Source organism: Ambystoma mexicanum, chromosome 5q, assembly GCF_040938575.1.
Source record: "Ambystoma mexicanum isolate Mex_15411 chromosome 5q, UKY_AmexF1_1, whole genome shotgun sequence".
Lineage (NCBI taxonomy): Eukaryota > Metazoa > Chordata > Amphibia > Caudata > Ambystomatidae > Ambystoma > Ambystoma mexicanum.
In genome coordinates this window covers 1,379,664,653-1,379,688,846 of record NC_090933.1, presented here as the reverse complement: position 1 = coordinate 1,379,688,846, position 24,194 = coordinate 1,379,664,653, and the positions used below count along the sequence as shown (strand labels likewise).

At 49.2% G+C, this 24,194-nt stretch overlaps 1 protein-coding gene across 1 annotated transcript in view; it reads left to right on the top strand.

Moving 5' to 3' along the window:
* Window positions 1–24,194, top strand: part of LOC138498180 (zinc finger protein ZFP2-like) — a 123,101-nt gene that overhangs the window by 6,434 nt on the left and 92,473 nt on the right. Inside the window, exon 3 of the mRNA XM_069622063.1 lies at window positions 2,341–2,394. The gene's annotated coding sequence lies outside the window, so the exon portion shown is untranslated. The remainder of the gene's footprint in view (window positions 1–2,340; window positions 2,395–24,194) is intronic.

The following is a 24,194-nucleotide window of genomic DNA, read 5'->3' as shown; positions in this document are numbered from 1 at the left end:
AACTGCTGTGATATATGTCAGAAGCGTAGGCCACACAAGGTACATAACTGCTGTGATATATGTCAGAAGCGTAGGCCACACAAGGTACATAACTGCTGTGATATATGTCAGCAGCGCAGGCCACGCAAGGTAAATAACTGCTGTGATATATGTCAGCAGCGCAGGCCACACAAGGTAAATAACTGCTGTGATATATGTCAGAAGCGTAGGCCACACAAGGTACATAACTGCTGTGATATATGTCAGCAGCGCAGGCCACACAAGGTAAATAACTGCTGTGATATATGTCAGCAGCGCAGGCCACACAAGGTACATAACTGCTGTGATATATGTCAGAAGCGTAGGCCACACAAGGTACATAACTGCTGTGATATATGTCAGCAGCGCAGGCCACGCAAGGTAAATAACTGCTGTGATATATGTCAGGAGCACAGGCTACACAAGGTACATAACTGCTGTGATATATGTCAGGAGCACAGGCTACACAAGGTAAATAACTGCTGTGATATATGTCAGGAGCACAGGATACACAAGGTAAATGACTGCTGTGGTCTATGTCAGCAGCACAGGCTACACAAGGTAAATAACTGCTGTGATATATGTCAGGAGCACAGGCTACACAAGGTAAATAACTGCTGTGATATATGTCAGCAGCACAGGCCACACAAGGTAAATAACTGCTGTGATATATGTCAGCAGCGCAGGCCACACAAGGTAAATAACTGCTGTGATATATGTCCGAAGCGCAGGCCACACAAGGTACATAACTGCTGTGATATATGTCAGGACCACAGGCTACACAAGGTAAATAACTGCTGTGATATATGTCAGCAGCACAGGCCACACAAGGTAAATAACTGCTGTGATATATGTCAGCGGCACAGGCCCCACAAGGTAAATAACTGCTGTGATATATGTCCGAAGCGCAGGCCACACAAGGTACATAACTGCTGTGATATATGTCAGGACCACAGGCTACACAAGGTAAATAACTGCTGTGATATGTCAGCAGCACAGTCCACACAAGGTAAATGACTGCTGTGGTCTATGTCAGCAGCACAGGCTACACATGGTAAATAACTGCTGTGATATATGTCAGGAGCACAGGCTACACAAGGTAAATAACTGCTGTGATATATGTCCGAAGCGCAGGCCTCACAAGGTAAATAACTGCTGTGATATATGTCAGCAGCACAGGCCACACAAGGTAAATAACTGCTGTGATATATGTCAGGACCACAGGCTACACAAGGTAAATAACTGCTGTGATATATGTCAGCAGCACAGTCCACATAAGGTAAATGACTGCTGTGATATATGTCAGGAGCGCAGGCTACACAAGGTAAATAATTGCTGTAATATATGTCTGCAGCACAGGCCAGACCAGGTGCTGTGATATATGTCAGGAGCGCAGGGTACACAAGGTAAATACTTGCTGTGATATATGTCAGCAGCACAGGCCAGACAAGGTACATAACTGCTGTGATATATGTCAGGACCACAGGCTACACAAGGTAAATAACTGCTGTGATATATGTCAGCAGCACAGTCCACATAAGGTAAATGACTGCTGTGATATATGTCAGGAGCGCAGGCTACACAAGGTAAATAATTGCTGTAATATATGTCTGCAGCACAGGCCAGACCAGGTGCTGTGATATATGTCAGGAGCGCAGGGTACACAAGGTAAATACTTGCTGTGATATATGTCAGCAGCACAGGCCAGACAAGGTAAATAACTGCTGTGGTCTATGTCAGCAGCACAGGCTACACAAGGTAAATAACTGCTGTGGTATGTCAGGAGCACAGGGTACACAAGATAAATAACTGCTGTGATCTATGTCAGCAGCACAGGCTACACAAGGTAAATAACTGCTGTGATATATGTCAGCAGCACAGGCTACACAAGGTAAATAACTGCTGTTATATATGCATGCCTCTCTGCACCCCTCTGATTCTGGGGCAGCCTGGGCCCTCCCTTCCCCTCTTACATTCCTCTTACATTCCTCTCCTTCCTCCCCGCCGCTCTCCCACCTTGACTGTGCCCTCCCTGCCCCCTCTTCCATTCCTCTCTCCTTCCTCCCTGCCCCTCTCCTACCTTGCCTGTGCCCTCCCTGCCCCCTCTTCCATTCCTCTTCCATCCAGCCCCTTCCCCCACCTTGCCTGTGCCCTCCCTGCCCCCTCTTCCATTCCTCTCCCCTTCCATTCCTCACTCCACCCTCCCTAACCATTCCTGTTTCCTTTATATATTTCCCCTGGATGTCATGTAACTGGACCATTTAATTTAGATAATTCTTCTTGTTGATAAATTAATCGTCTGGTAATGTTTGCTTCCTCCAGACCAGAATACGCTATTGCTGTCCCGCAGAAAACCAGGCGCGCAGGCCACACAAGGTAAATAACTGTTGTGATATATGCATGCCTCTCTGCACCCCTCTGATTCTGGGGCAGCCTGGGCCCTCCCTGCCCCTCTTCCATTCCTCTTCTTCCTCCCCGCCGCTCTCCCACCTTGACTGTGCCCTCCCTGCCCCCTCTTCCATTCCTCTGTTTCCATTATATATTTCCCCTAGATGTCATGTAACTGGAGTATTTAATTGAGATTGTTCTTCTTGTCGATAAATTAATCATCTGGTAATGTTTGCTTCCTCCAGACCTGAATCCACTATTGCTGCGTCGTCGTGTCCCGCAGAAAGTCAGGAGCACAGGCTTCACAAAGTAAATAACTGCTGTGATATATGATATGGCATTTATAACACACGTATACATACGTGTTTCAAGTCGCAACGAGGCAAGGGAGGGGGAACAGAGGGAAGACAAAGACAACGGTCTTACTAGGCCTTGAGATCGCACAGGGGAGGGCGGGGGGAGTGAAAAGTGCGGCAGGGAAGTGCAGGGAAAAAGGGGGTGGGGCAGTGCAGTACATGGGATCAACATAAAAAATGAAATAGAATAAAGCAATGAGTAAAAAAGTGCGGCCAGCTGGTGGCAAGTTCTGGTGGGGGACTGTAGGGATACAGAAAGCAGTCCCCAGGTGCGAGTGTTGCTATGGAGGCAGTGAAGGTGTGCAACTGGCGGGGAAGGGACCTGGGCCCGAGATCAGAGGGTGGCTAGGTGACCAGTGCAGTTTCAGTTTTAGCCAGGGCTTCAGCAGGGGAGAAGAGGAGAGAAAACAGAAGCAAAGAGAAGGGTTTTGAGGTGCTTACGGAACCGGAGATGGTTCTCCTCAAGATTCAGGGAGGCTGTTCCAGTGGGAGGGCCCAGCTGACGAAAGAGATCTACCACCAACTCGTTGCTTGCATAAGCGACTGACCCTGAGGGAGTTGGAGGTGGATGAGCGAAGTGCTTGAGAAGGAAGATATTTAGGAAGAGAGATTTGAAGGTATTGAGGCCCCAGGCCCCAGAAGACCTTGTGGACAATGCAGAGGGGTTTGAACTTAATCCTCGCAGCCACTGGGAGCCAGTGCAGAGATTTCAGTCCCGGAGGGATGTGATCCCTGAGCTTGAGGCAAAGGACAAGTCTTGCAGTCCTGTTCTGGATGAGTTGCAGAGGGCGAAGAGTAGAAGCAGGCCAGTTAGAAAGAGGCTGTTGCAGTAGTCCAGCCTGGAGAGAACCAGAGCTCTGGAGACAGTGAGCCTCTGGGGAAAGGAGAAGAAAGGAAGAATACCTCTGAGGAGGTGCAGCTGGTAGTGTGATTTCGTAGAGACGTCAGAGATGTGAGGAGAGAAGGAGAGTGTGGATATCGAAAATGACCCTGAGGTTTTTAGCCTCACAGGTGTGAGCAGGAAGAGGGCCAAGAGAGGCCAGCCAGAGAGCGACAGGAAAGGAGGTGGCAGGTGTGCCAATGAGGAGAATCTCAGTCTTACTGGTATTAAGGCTGAGATCACTCCTGGATAGCAGCCAGACCGTCAGCGGTGAGCGAACTAGAAGAAGTGTCTGAAGGTAGCCTGAAAATGAGCTGGGTGTCATCCGTATAGCACTGAAAGTTGGGACAGAGAGCGGCAGTGCAGTGGGCAAGAAGTGCCAGGTATTGGTTGAACAGCCAGGGAGAGAGGTTAGACCCCTGGGAAACACCACAGGTAGAGATAGAGGAGACCAAGGACCCAATTTGGACCTCAGAGGGTCGATCAGAGAGACGAAAGAGGTCAGACAGGCCAGGGCCTGATCGGTGATAGCCAGGTTATCACAGAGACGGTTGAGCAGGATGGCATGGTTGACCATGTCAAAGGCAGAGGAGAGATCAAGTAAGATGAGGACACAGGAGGTGTTGGAATCGAGTTTGGAGCGCAGGTCTTCACGGATGTTCAGGAGAGCAATTTCTGTGCTTCTGGCAGCTCTGAAGCCAGACTGATGGTCATGGAGACAACCAACAAATTCAGTGTGGAGATTAAGCTGGGAGATGGCCAGCTTTTCCACTAGTTTGCCTAGGAAAGGAGTGATGGAGATTGGGCGAAAGTTGGCCATGCAGGACAGGTCAGCTAAGGGTTTATTAAGAAGAGGGTGCACAAGGAAGTGCTTCAGGGAGGATGGAAGACACCAGTGGCGAAGGAGTGGTTGCAGAAGTCAGCCAGAGCAGGGGCCAAGGTGTCAATGTGGTCCTTGATGGCTTTGGAGGAACATGGGTGAACCTGTTTTGACAAGACTTTCATAGATCAGACTTGTCTAGAAACCTCATCTTGGTAGAACAGGGGAAAGGCAGGGAAGGAGGGAGGAGAGGTGGCCGCTGAAGGGCCAGCGGAAGAGCAGGGACTTGGGGGGCCAGGAGGAGAGGAAGAGAGAGAGGACCAGATGTCCTGAGTTTTAGAGATGAAATGAGAAGCAGGGCCGTGCAGAGGGTTGGGAGGGGATTGGCCAGCTCCTTGCAGATTTTAAAGAGTTCGGCCGAGTTGTTATATGCCTTAGAGACGCAGACTTGGATGTGGGCTCTCTTCTTGGTGCGGACAGAGAGCCGGTATTGCCTTTGGAGCAGGCGGCAGGCCAGTTTGTTGGAGGATGTACCATAAACCCGCCATTTCCTCTCGGTCCCCCTGCACTTGCATTTAAGGGTGTTGAGGTCTGAGTCGTACCAGGAGTTGCTCTTGGCTTTGGGCTTCAAGCGGATCCTCATGACAGGGGCAAGAACATAAAGAGTATCATAGATAGCAGAGTGGAGCATGGAGAGGGCTGTGTCAGGGTGTGAGTAAAGGCAGAAGGGGGGTGAGCAAGTGGCGGCAAAAGCCTCATCTGACACACGCCTCATGGGTCGAATGACCGAGAAGGTAGGTGGCAGTGCTGGAGTTGGCTGGGCCTTAGGAGTGGAGACAGCGATCTGGGATTAAAGGACAAAGTGATGGTGAGAGGGATAGAAAGGGTAAGGTCTGTAGAGATCAAAACATAAAAGAGTGTGCCTTGCGGAGTGAGTCGGGCCAGAAGGAAGGATAGAGAGTCGCAGAGGTCGCAAAAGAGTCCAGAGGAAGGACAGGATGCATCCAGATGGATGTTAGTCTCCAAGAAGGAGGTGTTGAGTGGTCGGGACCAGGAGGGAAGAGTAGAGGTCAGCCCACTCAAGAGAGGAAGGAGGAGATCTGACCAGGTGGCCGATAGATGGTAGCCACAGTAAGGGAGTGGCTAAGAGAGAGAGAGAGAGAGAGAGAGAGAGCCTGCAGACGAGGCATTCGAAAGAAGATTAGGCCTATGTAGGAATGACAGAGGCAGGAATCCACTCAGGGAAGATCAGGGCTACACCCCATCCGAAAAGGTTGGACCTGGGCGCGTAGTGGATCTTGTAGCCGTCAAGGAGGAGAGTGTCAAAGCTCGTGACAGAGCTGGCCGTCAACCATGTCTCAGTGAGACCGAGGACATCAAGGTCAAGTTCTTCAAGGAGGCGGCAGATGTCAGAGGAGTGTTTGACAGCTGAGCGAGAGTTTAGAGTGGCAATATGGAGAAGGTTGCCATGCTTGAAAGATTCCGGGGTTGGGGGTACAAATCAGAGGTACGCCCTGCGGATGTTTAGAAGAAGCCCTAGGGGAGGCAGCAGAGGAAGGAGAGGGCAAGGTAGCCAAGGAGGCGACAGCAGGGGGAGGCAAGGGAGCCATGGAGAGTAGAGAGGGGGCGACAGTAGAAGGAAGGAAATTGATGAGGCGCGGGAAGCGTCTATCAAAGAGGAGAAGATTGTCCTGAGGGCCTTGGACCAAGGCAGTACCATTCAGGTAAACCGTTAATGATGACCTTAGAGAAGTCGAAGGAGGCCAGGAGGGCCTGCCTCCGGGTGCCACCATTAATGGGAGAAGAAGAGACAGGAGAAAGCACAGAGACCATATGAAGAGCCAATAGGTCTGGTGAGGGAACGACAAAGAGGATGTCGCTGAGGGTTTGCCTGGAGGAGGCACTGGTATAGGTGTCAGCGATAGGGAGGCCGGGTTGGAGACCAGGATGTCCTTTTTAAACTTCTTCTACCAGATATAGTGAGTAGAGCAGGATAGTCAATAGAGAAGCAGTTAGAAAAGATAGGAGAGACAGAGAGCACCATAGAGTAGGTGGGGAGAGGAGAGGAGAGAAGAGGAAGGAGGCACAGGGGTGGTAGTGGTGGATGTACACTATGGAAGGACGGAGGGAGGGGTGCAAGCAGACGAGACAATAGTAGACAATTGAACAAAACAACAAAGGTTCAGACAGTAGTAGAACAGTTTGCTAGGTGAACGCTTTGCTAAGAAGGCAAGAACCAAAGACGGCACTAGTTTCACAATATAGTTTGACAAGGGAGACAGCACACCTAGGTGTAAGATTCCTGTATAGTGGGGAAAAAGCCTAGATTTCGCAATGCTATTTAAAGGATTTCACAAGTGTCCCAGCGCTGTTCAAGCGTGGCACGGGCTAACAAAACACAATATATTCTTGTAGTATGCTAGTGAAGGTAAGGTTGCTATGTTGCAGGGTTTCGGGGTAGAGTGAAGGCTCTATTCCTCGCCCGGGCCACTTCTACCTTACAAGTCGCTGCTGGTTGACGGCTGGCCACTGGCTTCCCCTGCTGACACCTGCAGACACTAGCTGGATCTGCATGCATCTCTGCACCCCTCTGATTCTGGGGCAGCTTGTGCCCTCCCTACCCCCTCTTCCATTCCTCTGTTCTTCCTCCCTGCCCCATCTTACATTCCTCACTCCTTCCTCCCGCCCCCTCTTCCATTCCTCACTCCTTCCTCCCCGCCCCTCTCCCACCTTGCCTGTGCCCTCCCTGCCCCCTCTTCCATTCCTCTCTGCCCCTCTCCCACCTTGCCTGTGCGCACTCTGTCCCCTCTGCCATTCCTCTCTCCTTTCTCCGCGTCCCGCTCACACCTTGCCTGTGGACTCTCTGTCCCCTCTGCCATTCCTCTCTCCTTCCTCCCTGCCCCCTCTTCCATTCCTCTCTCCTTCCTCCCCGCCCCTCTCCCACCTTGCCTGTGCCCTCCCTGGCCCCTCTTCCATTCCTCTCTCCTTCCTCCCCGCCCTTCTCCCACCTTGCCTGTGCCCTCCCTGTCCCCTCTTCCATTCCTCTCTCCTTCCTCCCCGCCCCTCTCCCACCTTGCCTGTGCCCTCCCTGCCCCCTCTTCCATTCCTCTGTTCTTCCTCCCTGCCCCCTCTTCCATTCCTCTCTCCTTCCTCCCGGCCCTCTGCCACCTTGCCTGTGCCTTCCCTGCCCCCTCTTCCATTCCTCTCTCCTTCCTCCCCACCCCTCTCCCACCTTGCCTGTGCCCTCCCTGCCCCCTCTTCCATTCCTCTCTACTTCCTCCCTCCCGTCGCCCACCTTGCCTGTGCCCTCCCGCCCCCCTCTTCCATTCCTCTCTCCTTCCTCCCAGCCCCTCTCCCACCTTGCCTGTACCCTCCCTGGCCCCTCTTCCATTCCTCTCTCCTTCCTCCCCGCCCCTCTTCCACCTTGCCTGTGCCCTCCCTGCCCCCTCTTCCATTCCTCTCTTCTTCCTCCCAGCCCCTCTCCCACCTTGCCTGTACCCTCCCTGGCCCCTCTTCCATTCCTCTCTCCTTCCTCCCCGCCCCTCTCCCACCTTGCCTGTGCCCTCCCTGCCCCCTCTTCCATTCCTCTGTTCTTCCTCCCTGCCCCCTCTTCCATTCCTCTCTCCTTCCTCCCTGCCCTCTGCCACTTTGCCTGTGCATTCCCTGCCCCCTCTTCCATTCCTCTCTCCTTCCTCCCCGCCCCTCTCCCACCTTGCCTGTGCCCTCCCTGCCCCCTCTTCCATTCCTCTCTCCTTCCTCCCTCCCCTCGCCCACCTTGCCTGTGCCCTCCCGGCCCCCTCTTCCATTCCTCTCTCCTTCCTCCCAGCCCCTCTTCCACCTTGCCTGTACCCTCCCTGGCCCCTCTTCCATTCCTCTCTCCTTCCTCCCCGCCCCTCTCCCACCTTGCCTGTGCCCTCCCTGTCCCCTCTTCCATTCCTCTCTCCTTCCTCCCCGCCCCTCTCCCACCTTGCCTGTGCCCTCCCTGTCCCCTCTTCCATTCCTCTCTCCTTCCTCCCTGCCCCTCTCCCACCTTGCCTGTGGCCTCCCTGCCCCCTCTTGCATTCCTCTCCTCCCTTCCCACCCTTCCCACCTTCTTTGTGCCCTCCCTGTCCCCTCTTCCATTCCTCTCTCCTTCCTCCCCGACCCTCTGCCACCTTGCCTGTGCCCTCCCTGCCCCCTCTTCCATTCCTCTCTCCTTCCTCCCTCCCCTCGCCCACCTGGCCTGTGCCCTCCCGGCCCCCTCTTCCATTCATCTCCCCTTCCTCCCAGCCCCTCTCCCACATTGCATGTACCCTCCCTGGCCCCTCTTCCATTCCTCTCTCCTTCCTCCCCGCCCCTCTCCCACCTTGCCTGTGCCCTCCCTGTCCCCTCTTCCATTCCTCTCTCCTTCCTCCCTGCCCCTCTCCCACCGTGCCTGTTCCCTCCCTGCCCCCTCTTTTATTCTTTTATTCTATTCTTCCTCCCTGTCCCTCTCCCACCTTGCCCTGGGAACCCGGGGAAGCGTGGAAAACTGCACTCCCTCCGTGCCCCCTCTTCCATTCCCCTTCAACGCCCCTCATTTGATTCTGTGCCCTGAGGGAACCCGCTGGCTGCCATGGGTAGAATGGCACTTGGCTGTTACCTCATAGATTCCATGTGCGTGCTCTACTCTACACCTAAAGAAAGGGTCTTCTCTGATAGTCGTTTTAATTTAAGGTTTCCAACAGGGCCCAGTACCAGGCTGGGATGACACACATCTCCATTCCTCTTTACCTTGGTTGCTTGATACTATTTGCACAAGGACCTGACACTAGTCGCCCACAGAGCAATACTTTCACTTTATGCTGATTTCTTATGGGAGGACCCCGACACTCGTAACCTAGCTTGCCCTCTACAGAAAAGCGTGCTGATTGTCAGGGTTTTAGTACAAAAAAACTCACACTTTGAATTGAGTGGTAAAACAGGTGACTCGATCATCAAGTGTTTTATTTTTATTTTAAAAAAGATTCCCTAAGCAGAAGCAATTTACGTACATTGCCCTATGCAAGAAAACTAAAACATGAACCCCACATCCCTCATCCCAATCCACACGCCATTGAAGGCCGTTTTCCTTCCCTTCAGTGATTCTTAAGATCCTTTACTTCATATTTTTTCTCTTGGGATAAACCCAGCCCACTTACCAGGAATCCTCGTGTGTTGTTTTCTGTCCTCCCTGGGCGGGGGTTCGGGGGTGACCCTGCTATGCTCCTGTTACATCAGCCACTGCTGAAATATCGGCTCACCAGCTGCAGGGCAGAGAGGACAGGGGGATCACAAGTACTGGCCTTCCTTGGTAATAGCCCCCAGATGGCTAACACCGCTTCTCTTCTTCTGGCAATGACTGGTATTGGCCATGATCTGGACTATAGACCCCAGCTGGCTATCACTGCTTCTCTTCTTCTGGCAATGACTGGTATTGGCCATGATCTGGACTATAGACCCCAGCTGGCTATCACCGCTTCTCTTCTTCTGTCAATGACTGGTATTGGCCATGATCTGGACTATAGACCCCAGCTGGCTATCACTGCTTCTCTTCTTCTGGCAATGACTGGTATTGGCCATGATCTGGACTATAGACCCCAGCTGGCTATCACCGCTTCTCTTCTTCTGTCAATGACTGGTATTGGCCATGATCTGGACTATAGCCCCCAGATGGCTAACACCGCTTCTCTTGTTCTGGCAATGACTGGTATTGGCCATGATCTGGACTATAGACCCCAGCTGGCTATCAATGCTTCTCTTCTTCTGGCAATGACTGGTATTGGCCATGATCTGGACTATAGACCCCAGCTGGCTATCACCGCTTCTCTTCTTCTGTCAATGACTGGTATTGGCCATGATCTGGACTATAGCCCCCAGATGGCTAACACCGCTTCTCTTCTTCTGGCAATGACTGGTATTGGCCATGATCTGGACTATAGACCCCAGCTGGCTATCAATGCTTCTCTTCTTCTGGCAATGACTGGTATTGGCCATGATCTGGACTATAGACCCCAGCTGGCTATCACCGCTTCTCTTCTTCTGTCAATGACTGGTATTGGCCATGATCTGGACTATAGACCTCAGCTGGCTATCACCGCTTCTCTTGTTCTGGCAATGACTGGTATTGGCCATGATCTGGACTATAGACCTCAGCTGGCTATCACCGCTTCTCTTCTTCTGGCAATGACTGGTATTGGCCATGATCTGGACTATAGACCTCACCTGGCTATCAACATTTCTGGCAATGAATAGCTCTGGTCACAATCTGGGCTATGGGACTGCGCTATTTTCTCTGTTGTGTCTCCTTGCTTTCTTCCTCGTTCCATCTACTCCTGCATCACCGACACAACGCCTTGTTCCACATTCCTTCTTTTAACTTGTCATCTTGTTTTGAACACCTCAATAATGTCCTGGATTGTTTAGGCCATTTTCTTTTCAATTTCAGGTGCTGATTATCCAGAAGGGCATGGCTGAGGGCTTAAATAGTCCTGCTGCCATATTGCAGTTCATCAGGACTATCATGGCACTGATTCAGCTTTTTTCCTCCCTCTCTTCTTTGCCCCACACAACCCTGTTGTCCCGTCGGGTGAATTTCTGGGTGATTCCTGCACTCACTATTTTGCTATTGCTTTGGTCTGTGAACTGTTGTTCTCTGCCTACACCCCAAAGTAGTCTAACTCCTGCTCTGAGGTATCCAGTGATATCCTTTAGCACAAAAAGTTGGTGAGGGGAGATGAAATGCCAGGGGAGCGCCAGGCACATTGGGGTGTGCACGGCCCCCCTCACCGCCAGTCACCTAGTCTTTAAATGTAATTTCGTAATGGGCACATATCTACAGTAAATAAACTGTCGAAGGCTTGGGTCTTTGTATCACCACCCACTCTCTGTGTCCTACCATTTCTGCATCAGCGTCGCTGACCTGGACTAGGACATCCATGAAAAAACAGCTGTCGGGTGTGGGTATCATTATATTAACATAAAAGGGATACCAGGTTTGTTGTGTACAATGAAAATGAGGACTGAGAACTTAGCTGAGCATTATGGGGATAGGTGGAAGAGACAACAAAAAGTAGCTGCCAGTTTGTGAAGTTCTATTTCTCTGCTTCACTCACGTGCATGGTATCCATTTTTGTGAGGACAAACTCTCAAGGACTCTCACTGAAAAGCAAAGTGCTTTTCAAGCTTGCGATATCAGAAGTCTAACCAATTAAATTGTTCACCAAGTTTCAGCCAACCTCGTTCTGGCCTTGCGTATGTGAGGATGGGGCCTCTAATCACCTTAACCCAAAGCAGGCCCACCACTTAAACCTTAAACAATTGCATCTTTGTATGTAAAGCACGTTTATTGTACAATCAGCTGGGAGGAGCTAGTCTTCCAGAACCACTTCACATTATATACATTTAGCAACCGATACACTCCCACATATTCTATCACAAATCGTCCCCCCACACATGATTGGTCAAACCTATACAAAAGAAAATCCAATTTTCTCTATTCTCATTGGTCACATTTTATCCAACTAGCATCATCGGCTCACAGTTGAAGCATACTCCTTTTTGGGATTTGTCTATGGTAGTTCATGACATCTCATAGTTAAACATTTAAACACACACATAATTCATTCCAATTTCCAGCTGGCCTTGGACCATCTTACCCCAGACGTGATTGCACATGGTTTGCAAGGACACTTCAAACAATATGGGGAGATGGAGAATAAATACGTTTTCTTTGAACTGGTGATAACTGGCTCAAACACCCAGACTTGCTGATGTCCTTATTTCAATATAATCTAAACTGTTACCACTTCAACCCACATGACCTCCAGACACAATCTGAGAAAATAATCGAAACCCATAAAGTATTGGTCAACTCTGCCCTTAGGTGTCACTTCACCCCAGGTTTGTTACTCAGCTGTGAACAGATGGTCGGATTCCTTTGGACAATAAATAACACACTTCCATGCACTTAAGAAGATTGCAACTCCTCCCTGCAATACTGGCAAACTCTAAAAACCCATCCTAGTTGTAACTGACCATCTGATAATGTTCCAGCTACTCATTGCCTTTCTTTAGCCTCCAACCTTGAATAAATCAGTTTTCCCAGTCACGCAGAATTCACCTCGCAGAACGATGACTTCAGGGCCTGACCAAACTATGAAAGACATGCAGTCACGTTCTTTCCTCTCGAGTTCTCTGTGCAAGTCAGCAAACTCTGGCGTCTGGAGATAAGCGGAGAGAAGCAGAATGATGAGATCCGGTGCAAGATACAGAGCCCCGGACACTACTAGATATTACCGTGGCTGTGGACAGTGCAAAAGATTGCACAGTGCCGGCTGTTGAGTGTTGCTGGAGACATCTTGCTCAATCGAGGTAATTAAACTTTGTACCCCCCTCAACTATTACTTTGTTAATTTATGTTATGGCACTAAAGAGGGAGGTAACGATTAACATGCCCATCTAATTAATGAGATTTCTAGAACAAATAAGTCTTCAAGGCCTTCCTGAACACCAAATGATTTGACAGATTTTTCAATGCCAATGGAAGGTCATTCCAAAATTGGGTCGTGGCCACCGAAAAAGCCCCACCTCCAATACAAGAGCGACGAAAGAACAGTACGCACAATAAACCAGCCGAGGCCGAGCTTAGTGACAGATTCAGAAGATAATGGGTAAATTTAGCCCAAAGATATTCCTCCCCTAGGTTATGCAACGCATGGTGTACCAAGCAGAGTGCCTTGAACCTAATACGTTCAGCCACAGGTAACCAATGAAAGGAACGTAAAACTGGGGAGATGTGAGCCCCATACGGGTATCCTGTAGCCGCAAGCGTGGACAAGATTTATAAGCCCTGCAGCCGCTGGACAATGCCCTTGGGTTGAGCCAGATATGAGTTGCAATAGTCCAAGCGACTAAGGACCATGGCAACAACCACCGACGGCCTAAGAGTCTGAGGTAGAAACGGAAGCACCTTTCTCAGTATCTTAAGATGAAAATGTCCAGCCTGGCAGACCGCGGATACTTGCGCATTAATGGAAAGAGAAGCAGAAATAACCACTCTTAAATTCTTCACTTTCACCACCGTAACCGGCAAAGGGCCCAAAGAACATGGCCAGAAGGAGGACACCAGAGTGAAGGATCAGGGGGAGAACCAACCACCAACACCTCCGTCTTGTCTCAATTTAGTTTAAGTCAATTGTGATTCATCCAGTCCCACACGGCTGCCAGACACTGATGCAGGCACAATTACCTCTCAGCCTGCTCAAGATCTTAATGAATCATGATCAGTGTGTCATCGGCATAGGAATAGCATCTGATGAGACACACCAGTGGACAGATATAAATGTTAAACAGAATCAGAGACTGGGCAGAGCCCTGTTGCACCCCACAACCATGTGGACAAGATCCCAACAGGAAATGAGGAAGAGACAGTATATGGGTTCGATCTGTCAGAAAGGAAGTGAATCACGCAAGCACTTGACCAGAAATTCCCACCTGAGCTAGGTGGGCCAGCAGAGTAGGGTGGTCCACAGTATCAAACGCTGCCGAGAGATCGAGTAAAGTCAAGGCACCAACCCCTCCAGTATCCCCCAAACCTAGCCATATCATCTTGGACCGACACCAACACACTCTCTGTTACCCGGCCAGGCTTGAAACACAACTAAGCGGGGTCGAACAGTTCAGAGGCCTCCATAAAGGATGACAGGAGTGGGGAGATCAGGGACTCCAAGAGCTTCATTAAAATAGGTAAAAGTGAGATGGGGCGGATATTAGAAGGGCATGTGGGGTCAAGCGATGGCTTTTTTTAGGAGAGGAATCATTGTTGCAACCTTAAGCTCTTGTGGGATGCAACTGGTCTGGCAAGAGAAATGAATGGCCGTCATGATCTCACTCATGAGGTCGAAGGAAAGGTCCTTCATTACTGCTAATGGAGCCACATCAGACATAGCCACCAACTTCATTTGATGAATGGTGACAGAAATCTCGGACTCACCAAATAGAGGAAAAAGAGACCACCCTCTAGGTGCAGTCAGGCCGTTTAAGGCTAGTGGTGCTCTCACAGCAGCAGATGCCATCGCTGCCCCTAATTTACTGGGATAGTGAGTCACAGAGCTCCTGAGACGGGCTGATTGTAGGCACAAAATTGCCCAAAGATGATAGAGATTTAACCACCGCAAACAGGGCTGTAGGCTGACATAGAGAACTCGATTTTCTGATCCAGATAAACTTTCTTTGCAGCCAGTATAGCCGCAGAGTAAACTGCTGCACAACCTTTATAGAGCTATCTAAGACCGGTGTCGTAGGCTATCCGCCATTTCCGCTCTGCCTGGCGTAAATCAAGTCAAGCTGATTTAAGCTGATCGGAAATCCAGGGCTTCCGACGGGAGCCTTTGTGGCTGGATAAGCCTTAAGGGGCCACCTCATCTGCCGCTAATTGCAATGAGCGGGATAATACCAAGAGGGCAGCTTCCGGGGCTGCATCACATTTAACTCTGACTGACAAAACCAAGCCCTGAAGGTCAGCAGAAGGCCAGCACCACTGCCATACTCTGGGAGGGGTAATCTTTGTCTTCGTCCGAGCAACTTTGAAAAGACAGGACACCAACTAGTGATCCGACCATAGAACGGGCTAAGCAGGCAGAATAGTCACTAGTGCTTCATTGGCCAGGAGCATATCAAGACCAAATCAAACGTATTCCCCAATTTATGATTATGAACGTTGTATTCATTCATTACATTAGCACAAAAAATCGAACATTTTGAAGTGATTGCTTATATTATTCTGGACCCTTCCCTTCAGGTTTCTCCGTAGTACACACCCACCCCCAGTCCGTGGGGCAGAGGCTGTGAATACACTGTATACATTCGCCCCCGTGGGTAGACAAGATTGCAGTCAATAATGCTCCCGTTTTCTAAAACTCTTTTTGAACTGATTTAGGTTTACAGACTCCCAAACAGCTGTTCATGACCCCAAAGGGAACTACTGTACCCGATTTGGAGGCGGTAAAAGAAAATGTTAAAAAAAGCAGCATTTTCTCCGATGCCATGACTCCATCATCAATACAGAAGATCAGACTTTTATCCTCCTGCGGGATGAAGTACTGAGGCCAGACAGACGCACAATCAGTGGATTGGGGCAATCTGAGTGACGTCACTTTTATAGAGGGGTTTGTTAATATGGGATGCTCCCCATAGTGTCACTGGTGTTTTGTTGTTTGAATTATTGCGAGGCAGGAAATCTAACTCTTTTATGTCCAGGGTGGATGGAGAGGTCGCGTTGTGTGGACGTGGATGTTGAGGGGGTGAGCGAGAAGCTGTTGGTTAGCGGTCGTAGGTCTAAGGCACGGTATGATGAAAAGAACTGCGGTAGAGAGTTGGAGATGATTAAGGTGAAATTGCCCACCCACGGTCAAGAAAGGGTGCTCGTTCTATTCAGAACCCAAAGAAGTGATCAAAGATCTTGGTGCCTCTATATTGGTTAGAAGAGGTGCTGTATGGAATAAATAAAGAGTTGCTGTGCTGGAAAGGAATGTGTCAAGTCGATAAATGTGAGAAGGAAGGGAGGTGCTAGAGGTGGCTACATATACATAAAAATCCATGTGCTTTAATGTGTTTGGTTTTATATATATATATATATATATATAAAACCAATCACATAAACTAGTTGCTGTTGTCATTGCATTCTGGTTGCCATTGGTTCTGCTGGAATGTGGAGCCTCAGCAAGGGTCAGTTGCCAAGCCTGTCCCTGGCTGGGGGTCGTTACTGGAATGACTTAGTAAAGAGTTCTATTTATTATCCTTTATTTTGTGGACTGTTAATTCTACATTTGAACAGAACACACCTCCACCCTAGCCAAGCCTCAGAAATCCACAAAATCCTCCATTGTTAATGTTAATTGGTACACACATATGTAGAAAAAGGTCCACCACCAATCGACACTGGAATATACCCTCAGTCATAGGGCACCACAGATGTAGAGCCTGTTCTGTCTGTTACCTCACCAAGGACCTCAAGACCATTAACCTAAATGGCAAAATCTGGACATTGAACACCTTTACAAACTGCAGAAGTAAATGGTCGGTTTATGCAATTCAATGACCATGTAAACTACTTTACATAGGCAAAAGAAAACGCGAAATCAGACAACGAAGCTGTGAATACAGATCATGCATCACAAATGCAGTACCGGATAAACCAATAGTGGCACATTTTCAAGCAAAAAAACAGTCATATTGACATTTTTTGCTTCATCCTCCAAACAGCAAACAATCCTTTCAGAGGTGGTAACAGGGACCTAGCCCTTCGTAAATTATAACAGTGGATTTATCCGTTAAATTCAGTAAAACAAAGCCTAAATGTGTCAATCGAGTGGAACCTCTTTTTCAAGTGATCATCCGTCTTCTTGACCAATTTCTAATGCATTTCCCTGAAACCATTAGTCTTTTTGTCCTGCAAACTGCTAAAAACACGACATCAATTGCTAAGTGACAGGTCATCCATCTACTGTTCCTTATTTTATGTGCTTATCTAAGATGTCAATTGTCCACCGTAGGAGATGTTAAACTATGGACTTTCAACATTTGTTTCTCATCCACTGTGCCAAAATGGATATGTACCTACGCCATCTAAATGACTATTAGTGCAACATCATCCTTTGAGTTCTGCCAAAAAGACTTTACCAGAACTAAATACTACCTTTTAACCTTGTTGAAGTATCACTATAAGAAAGCATTTGCCTTTGTTTTCATCTGGGCCAACTGCGTTATGAACTAGTACTGTATAGCGTTACACTAACGGCAAAGCGACCACTGGTCTAACCATGACATGTGTTAATACTGTATAGTGTAACACAGAAAAATATCTCATTTGTGCTCACACTTTGCATCGCCTTGTAGACAGCATTCCCTGTGTTTACTATTTGTCTAATTACAATATGAATTAGTACTACATAGCATTACAAAAACGGCCATGCAATCTTAGGTCCTATTACACTATGTATTAACACTGCATAGCGTTGCACCAACCAAAAGCATTTCAGTCTGCTCCCACCGTGCACCATTTTGTGAAAAGGCACTCACTGAAACTAGTATATTTTTTACATAACATTGCAATGTTTTCATTAGTATTACATTTTTAATTTTGAACATAACCTCTAGTTCTCATTCAGCCATCCACACTGCAACCCAAATAGCAATGTGGTCCCTCTTCTACCAGCGGCACAATAAAGTTGTCCCGATTCAAATAGCCTCTTCTTAACATAGAAGCACCAAAGCACCCTCGCGACATGCATGCGCAAAGTTTTTCCGCTACCCGCGAGCCGACACCGCTCCAAAGATCCTCGGACCAGGTAAGCCGTACTCGGCGGTCTCGCACTTGTTCGGACCTTTTCTCCGGACCCACACCCCGGCAGGACCACTAATCAAGATCTATTCTACATAATTCTGAAGCCCGTAAACTCACACGCAGATCGCCATTTTCACGCATATCCGCATATAGGCACAATCACTGCCCGAGCTCCTCTTTTCACCATAGATGGGCTAATTCCCCCTGTTTCTGATTCAACCCTGTCGATCCCCTATTCAGTTTGCTAGGTGTACTATGTTTCACAGTACCTCTGCCAATCAAGCACATCCACCACTGGCCCCACGGGTCCCAGGTGCTCATTTTCATAGAAATCACACGCTCACCAATCACGGGCACTTTAGTCATGTATGACCAGAGCGATATACTAGATCCCTGGCTGACTTCATACTCTCCTTATCGGTACAAAGCAGCCGGATATCCAACATACAGTGATCCAATCTACTGCGGCATTAACAGCCATCCATACTGGTCCAACTTTTCCTTCCCAGGTACGTTCTATACCTACCATCCTAATATGATTCACTCATTTAGATCTACCAACCAGGTAATCATATACCCCTCTTTCAGATCCTAGCCACAGCAGAATCAACCACTCCTTTTCACCAGTATCAAGAACGGTGTTTCTCCATTCCTTTCATTTCACGAGACGACAATACTAAGGTAGGTTCCAGACCTGCAGCATTTAATATAAGTAAATTCCTACGTCACTCCTCCCTGACACTTCATGTCATCCCTCTTCCCAGGTACCTCACATTACCTGGATCCTAAATACTCTGTCCTGATGACAGTTCTGTCCCTTCAGACAACTGGCCTCATTACAGCATCTTCTGTTGGTCATTTGAGTTCCGAACCAGAAACACCCATTGTTTATTGTGTCAACAATAATTGCCTACAACTATTGATGAATAGTACATGAAATTGCACGATTAAGTCTGCTACTAACCCTCACAATAATGTGTAGCTATTTGTGTCATTGTACCTCCTTTCTTCTGATTTATGTTTTTAAGGCCTTATGTTGAGTTATAGGCCTACATTTTTTAGATGTCTGTCTAATATTCATTAAGGCTTGTTTTTTGGATTCATCACCCTTATCTTGTAACCTTGTGTTCTGGCTTTTGCTGCATCCCGCACCTAGCAGTAATGCGTCCCTGAACTGGGGTAGTTTTTGACTCTCTCTTCTTACACTTGTTTAAACCCACCCTCAAGAGTCAGGCCCCCCCTTCAACAAAAAAGAGGGTACCCTATTGCCCTATATCTCTTGCTGTATGTAATTACGCCATCAGTGACGTATGTGCTTATAACGTGCTGCACATGCCTACGGAGCTCAGAATGTTTAGCGGCAGCAGTGTTCTTTGCTGATGCACTTATATTTTCTAGGAATAAATACTTATTATCCTTGCAATAGTTTCTTGGGCCTTTTTCCCTAGAGGGCTGTATTAATTATGGTGTGAGCGTGCAGGGGCGTGCCTTTACTATCCATGACGTCATGCTTCTCAGCTGGCTCTCTATGTGAGTGGCAGGCCTGCGTGACTAAGCATGGCTGCTTCTCTCAGCTAGCTCTCTGCGAGTGGCAGTCCTGCGTGACTATGCATGCTTCTCAGCTGGCCCTCTATGTAAATGGCAGTCCTGCGTGACTATGCATGACTTCATGCTTCTCAACTTGCTTTCTATGCAAGTGTCAGTCCTGGGTGACTATGCATGACCGCATGCTTCTAAGCTGGCTTTCTATGTGAGTTGCAGTCCGGCGTGGCTATGCATGACTTCCTGCTTCTGAGCTGGCTCTCTCTGTGAGTGGCAGTTCTGCGTGACTATGCATGACTTCCTGCTTCTCAGCTGGCTTTCTCTGTGAGTGGCAGTCCTGTGTGATTATGCATGATGCCATGCTTCTTAGCTGGCTCTTTATGAGTGGCAGTAAATCTTCATCACCGACAACTGCTTTGTCCCTGGCCGGCCTCTCTTGGCCCTCTTCCTGCTCCTACCTGCAAGGCAAAAAACCTCGGGGTCATCTTCGACTCCACACTCTCCTTCTCTACTCATATATCTGACGTCTCTAAGAAATCACACTACCAGCTGCACCTCCTCAGAGGTATTCTTCCCTTCCTCTCCTTCCCCCAGAAGCTCACTGTCTCCCGAGCCCTGGTTCTCTCGAAGCTGGACTACTGTAACAGCCTCTATCTTAATCTGCCTGCCTCCACTCTCCGCCCTCTGCAACTCATCCAGAACAGAACTGCGAGACTTGTCCTTGGCCTCAAGCCCAGGGACCGTATCTCTCCAGGACTGAAGTCTCTACACTGGCTCCCAGTGGCTGCGAGGATAAAGTTCAAAACCCTCTGCATTGTCCACAAGGCCTTCTGGGGCCTGGGGCCTCAATACCTTCAACTCTCTCTTCCTAAATATCTTCCTTCCCCAGCCCTTCGCTCATCCGTCTCCAACTCCCTCAGGGTCAGCCGCTTCTCGAAGCAATGAGCTGGGGGTAGATCTCTCTCCGCGGCAGGGGCCTCCCTCTGGAACAGCCTTCCTGCCTCCCTGAAACTTGAGGAGAACCATCTCCGGTTCCGGAAGCGCCTCAAAACCTTCCTCTTTGCTTCTGCTTTCTCTCTCCCTCTCCCCTGCTAAATTCTTCACTGAAACTGCACTGAATCTACAACTGGGCCACTCTCACCGACCTCGGTCCTGGGCCCAGCCACTCTCCACTTGCACTGCCTCCCTGGTAACCCCTGCACTGCGGGACTGTCTCTGTATCCCTACAGCCCCCCCTTCCCAGCACTTGTCTGCACTAACCTTGCACTTGCCACCAGCTGGCCCTATTTATTTATTTTATTCTACTTACTTGTACTGCACATCCCACCTCTCCCTTCCCCATGCACTTTTCCCTTCCCCCTACCCCTGCACTTGCGCGATCTGAATGAAACCTGGCCTAGTAGGATTGTTGTCTGTCTTCCCCTTGGTCCCCCCTCCCTGCCTCGTTGCGCGTTGAAACACTTGTGTATAGGCACGTTACAAATGCCTTATCATATCATCATATCCCGCCATAGAAAGTCAAGGCCGCTGACGCGCCGCGGAGAATCTGCCGGTGGGTTTCCTGCCACCCAAAGACCACAAAGACGCTGACGACCCGACGCCCTTGCTGCAGAAGATCAGAGAAGTAGGTGCGTTTAGCCGAGTTGAGGCATGAGTCGAAGAGGGTATGATAGGAGAAATATGCAGATTGGTTAGAGGGGGTTGGGAGTTTGAGCCATTGACGTTCAAGGCGCCTGAGGAGGCAGCACATGGAGGAGACATGAGAAGAAAGCCAAGGTTGAGCAGGACGGTGAGAGGGGCAAAATGAGGAGAGTGGGTAAAAAAGATCGAGAGTAGAAGAGAGAGAAGCAGTTAAGATGGAGGAGGCTTCAGATGCGGAGAGAGAGGAGAAATGGGAGATGGGGGGGGGAGAGAAGAGGAGAGGGATGTAAGAAATAGAGAGGGGTTAAAGTCACATAGGTCGCGCCGGAAGAACGAGGTGAGGAAGGAGGGGGAGGAGGAGAAGGGGGAGTGAGGGGAGAGGGAAAAAGAAAGTAGAGAGTGATCAGACAAGTAGGTGGGAACGGAGGATACAGGGGAGGCTATGATAGAGGAAGTAAAGATGAGGTCAATAGTAGATCCAGATTGGTGAGTAGGAGGGGAAGGGAGGGGAAAGAGGAGGTAGGAGTCAAGAATGGAGAAGGGAGGAGAGGAAGGAGGGTTCGAGGAGAGGTGGAGATTAAAGTCACCAAGTACAAGTAAAGGAGTGGGAGTGGGAGTGGGGGAAATGAGGCTGAGGAGATGGTCAATGTCCTCGTAAAAGGAGTAGAGAGGGCCAGGGGGCGGTAGATGATAAGGAATGAGATAGCATGAGGAGAGTTAAAGATTTTGAACATGAATTCAAAGGAAGGGAAGGAAGGTAGAGAAGTAGGGGAGGGGGAGAAAGTGAAGTGTGGCCGAAAAAGAAGGCCAAGACCACCTCTGCGGCCAGAGGAACGGGGGACATGTGCAAAGGAGGAAGAGGAAGAGGTAAGGGAGGCAGGTACAGAGGTGTTATGGGGAGGGATCCAGGTTTCAGTAATGCAGAGAAATTGGAGGTTAAGGCGCAGGAAAAGGTCAAGAACAGCAGTGGTTTTATTGCAGATTGATCTGGTGTTCCAGAGGTTGACGTCAAAGGCATTGGTGGTGTTAGTGAGAGGAGGATAGATAAGGTAACGGCGTTGGGGAGAGGGATTGAGTGGGTGTGAGAAGAGAGGGGAAGATTGAGAGAGGAGATCGCCATTAGGAGAAAGAAGAGTAATTTGAGGGGGAGAGAGGTAGGGAAGAGACGGGAAGGAAGGGGAATCGGACAATATTGAGGAGGGGATTGAATCATGACAAGGAGAATGAAAGGAATTGGACAATGGGTCAAGAACAGCTAAAGGGAGAGTGTTGGGAAGGAGCGAGGTGGGTGGGCGAGGAGAGAGGTACTGCAAGCAGAAACTATAGGCTAGTGGCAGGGGCACTCTGATGTGGTAAATGGGAAGTAAAGGAGACATCATTTCTGGGAATGCTGCTGAGGAGCAAGGGTTGGACTGGGAAAGGAACCCTGTTCTGTGTTAGGGAAGTGAAGGACACAGCATTTCTGGGAATGCTGCTGATGAGCAAGGGTTGGAATGGTAAAGGAACCCTGTTCTGTGTTAGGGAAGAAAAGGACACAGCATTTCTGGGAATGCTGCTGAGGAGCAAGGGTTGGACGGGTAAAGGAACCCTGTTCTGTGTTAGGGAAGTAAAGGACCCAGCATTTCTGGGAATGCTGCTGATGAGCAAGGGTTGGACTGGTAAAGGAACCCTGTTATGTGTTAGGGAAGTAAAGGACACAGCAATTCTGGGAATGATGCTACTAAGCAAGGGTTGGACTGGTTAAGAACCCTGTTCTGTGTTAGGGTAGTAAAGGACACAGAATTTCTGGGAATGCTGCTGACAAGCAAGTGTTGGACTGGGAAAGGAACCCTGTTCTGTGTTAGGGAAGTAAAGGACACTGCATTTCTGGGAATGCTGCTTAGGAGCAAGGGTTGGACTGGTAAAGGAACCCGGTTCTGTGTTGGGGAAGTAAAGGACACAGCATTTCTGGGAATGCTGCTGATGAGCAAGGGTTGGACTGGTAAAGGAGCCCTGTTTTGTGTTAGGGAAGTAAAGGACACTGCATTTCTGGGAATGTTGCTGATAAGCAAGGGTTGGACTGGTAAAGGACCCCAGTTCTGTGTTAGGGAAGTAAAGGACACTGCATTTCTGGGAATGTTGCTGATAAGCAAGGGTTGGGCTGGTAAATGAACCCTGTTCTGTGTTAGGGAAGTAAAGGACACAGCAGTTCTGGGAATGCTGCTGAGGAGCAAGGGTTGCAGTGGTAAAGGAACCCTGTTCTGTGTTAGGGAAGTAAAGGAGACAGCATTTCTGGGAATGTTTATAAACAAGGGTTGGACTGGTAAAGGAACCCTGCTCTGTGTTAGGGAAGTAAAGGGCACAGCATTTCTGGGAATTTTGCTGATAAGCAAGGGTTGGACTGGTAAAGGAACCCAGTTCTGTGTTAGGGAAGGAAAGTACACAGCATTTCTGGGAATGCTGCTGAGGAGCAAGGGTTGCAGTGGTAAAGGAACCCAGTTCTGTGTTAGGGAAGGAAAGTACACAGCAGTTCTGGGAATGCTGCTGATGAGCAAGGGTTGGACTGGGAAAGGAGCCCTGTTCTGTGGCAGGGAAGTAAAGGGCACAGCATGTCTGGGAATGCTGCTTAGGAGCAAGGGCTGGACTGGGAAAGGAACCCTGTTCTGTGTTAGGGAAGTAAAGGACACAGCATTTCTGGGAATGTTGCTGATGAGCAAAGGAAGGCGAGCGTCCCCAGATAGCACAATCCTCCCCACAATGAGAGACAATAATGGACTCTCCCAGGATGGGAATAAGGCCAGGACAAAGTGCGGGTGAGCGTAAATGGGAATTTATCAATCAGAATAGGGCATGCAAAGAACACTGCAAACTCCGAGAGCGCTTTGTCTGACAATAGCAAAGACAGGCGTATATATTTACAAAAAACGTCATAACAACCTACATGCTATAGGGGGCACAAGTTTGTGGGGATTAGGTGGCGTCGACTAGCTATAGGTGCTGCTGCGATGTGGTTTGCCGTGGCTGAAGGACGTCACTGGTTACCCTCGTGGGTTGGGCTGGGCCTGGCAGTTCAGCTGGGCTCATCCAGGCGGTGTTGTTGGGCCAACCGTGACGAGTGTCAAAGATGAATGTCTTTCCTGACTTTCTGCCCTAGGGCCACGCACACTGCAGTCAATCAACATTGCAATATTATCTTCCCTGGCAAGTCTTCCATTAGATTATTCTACA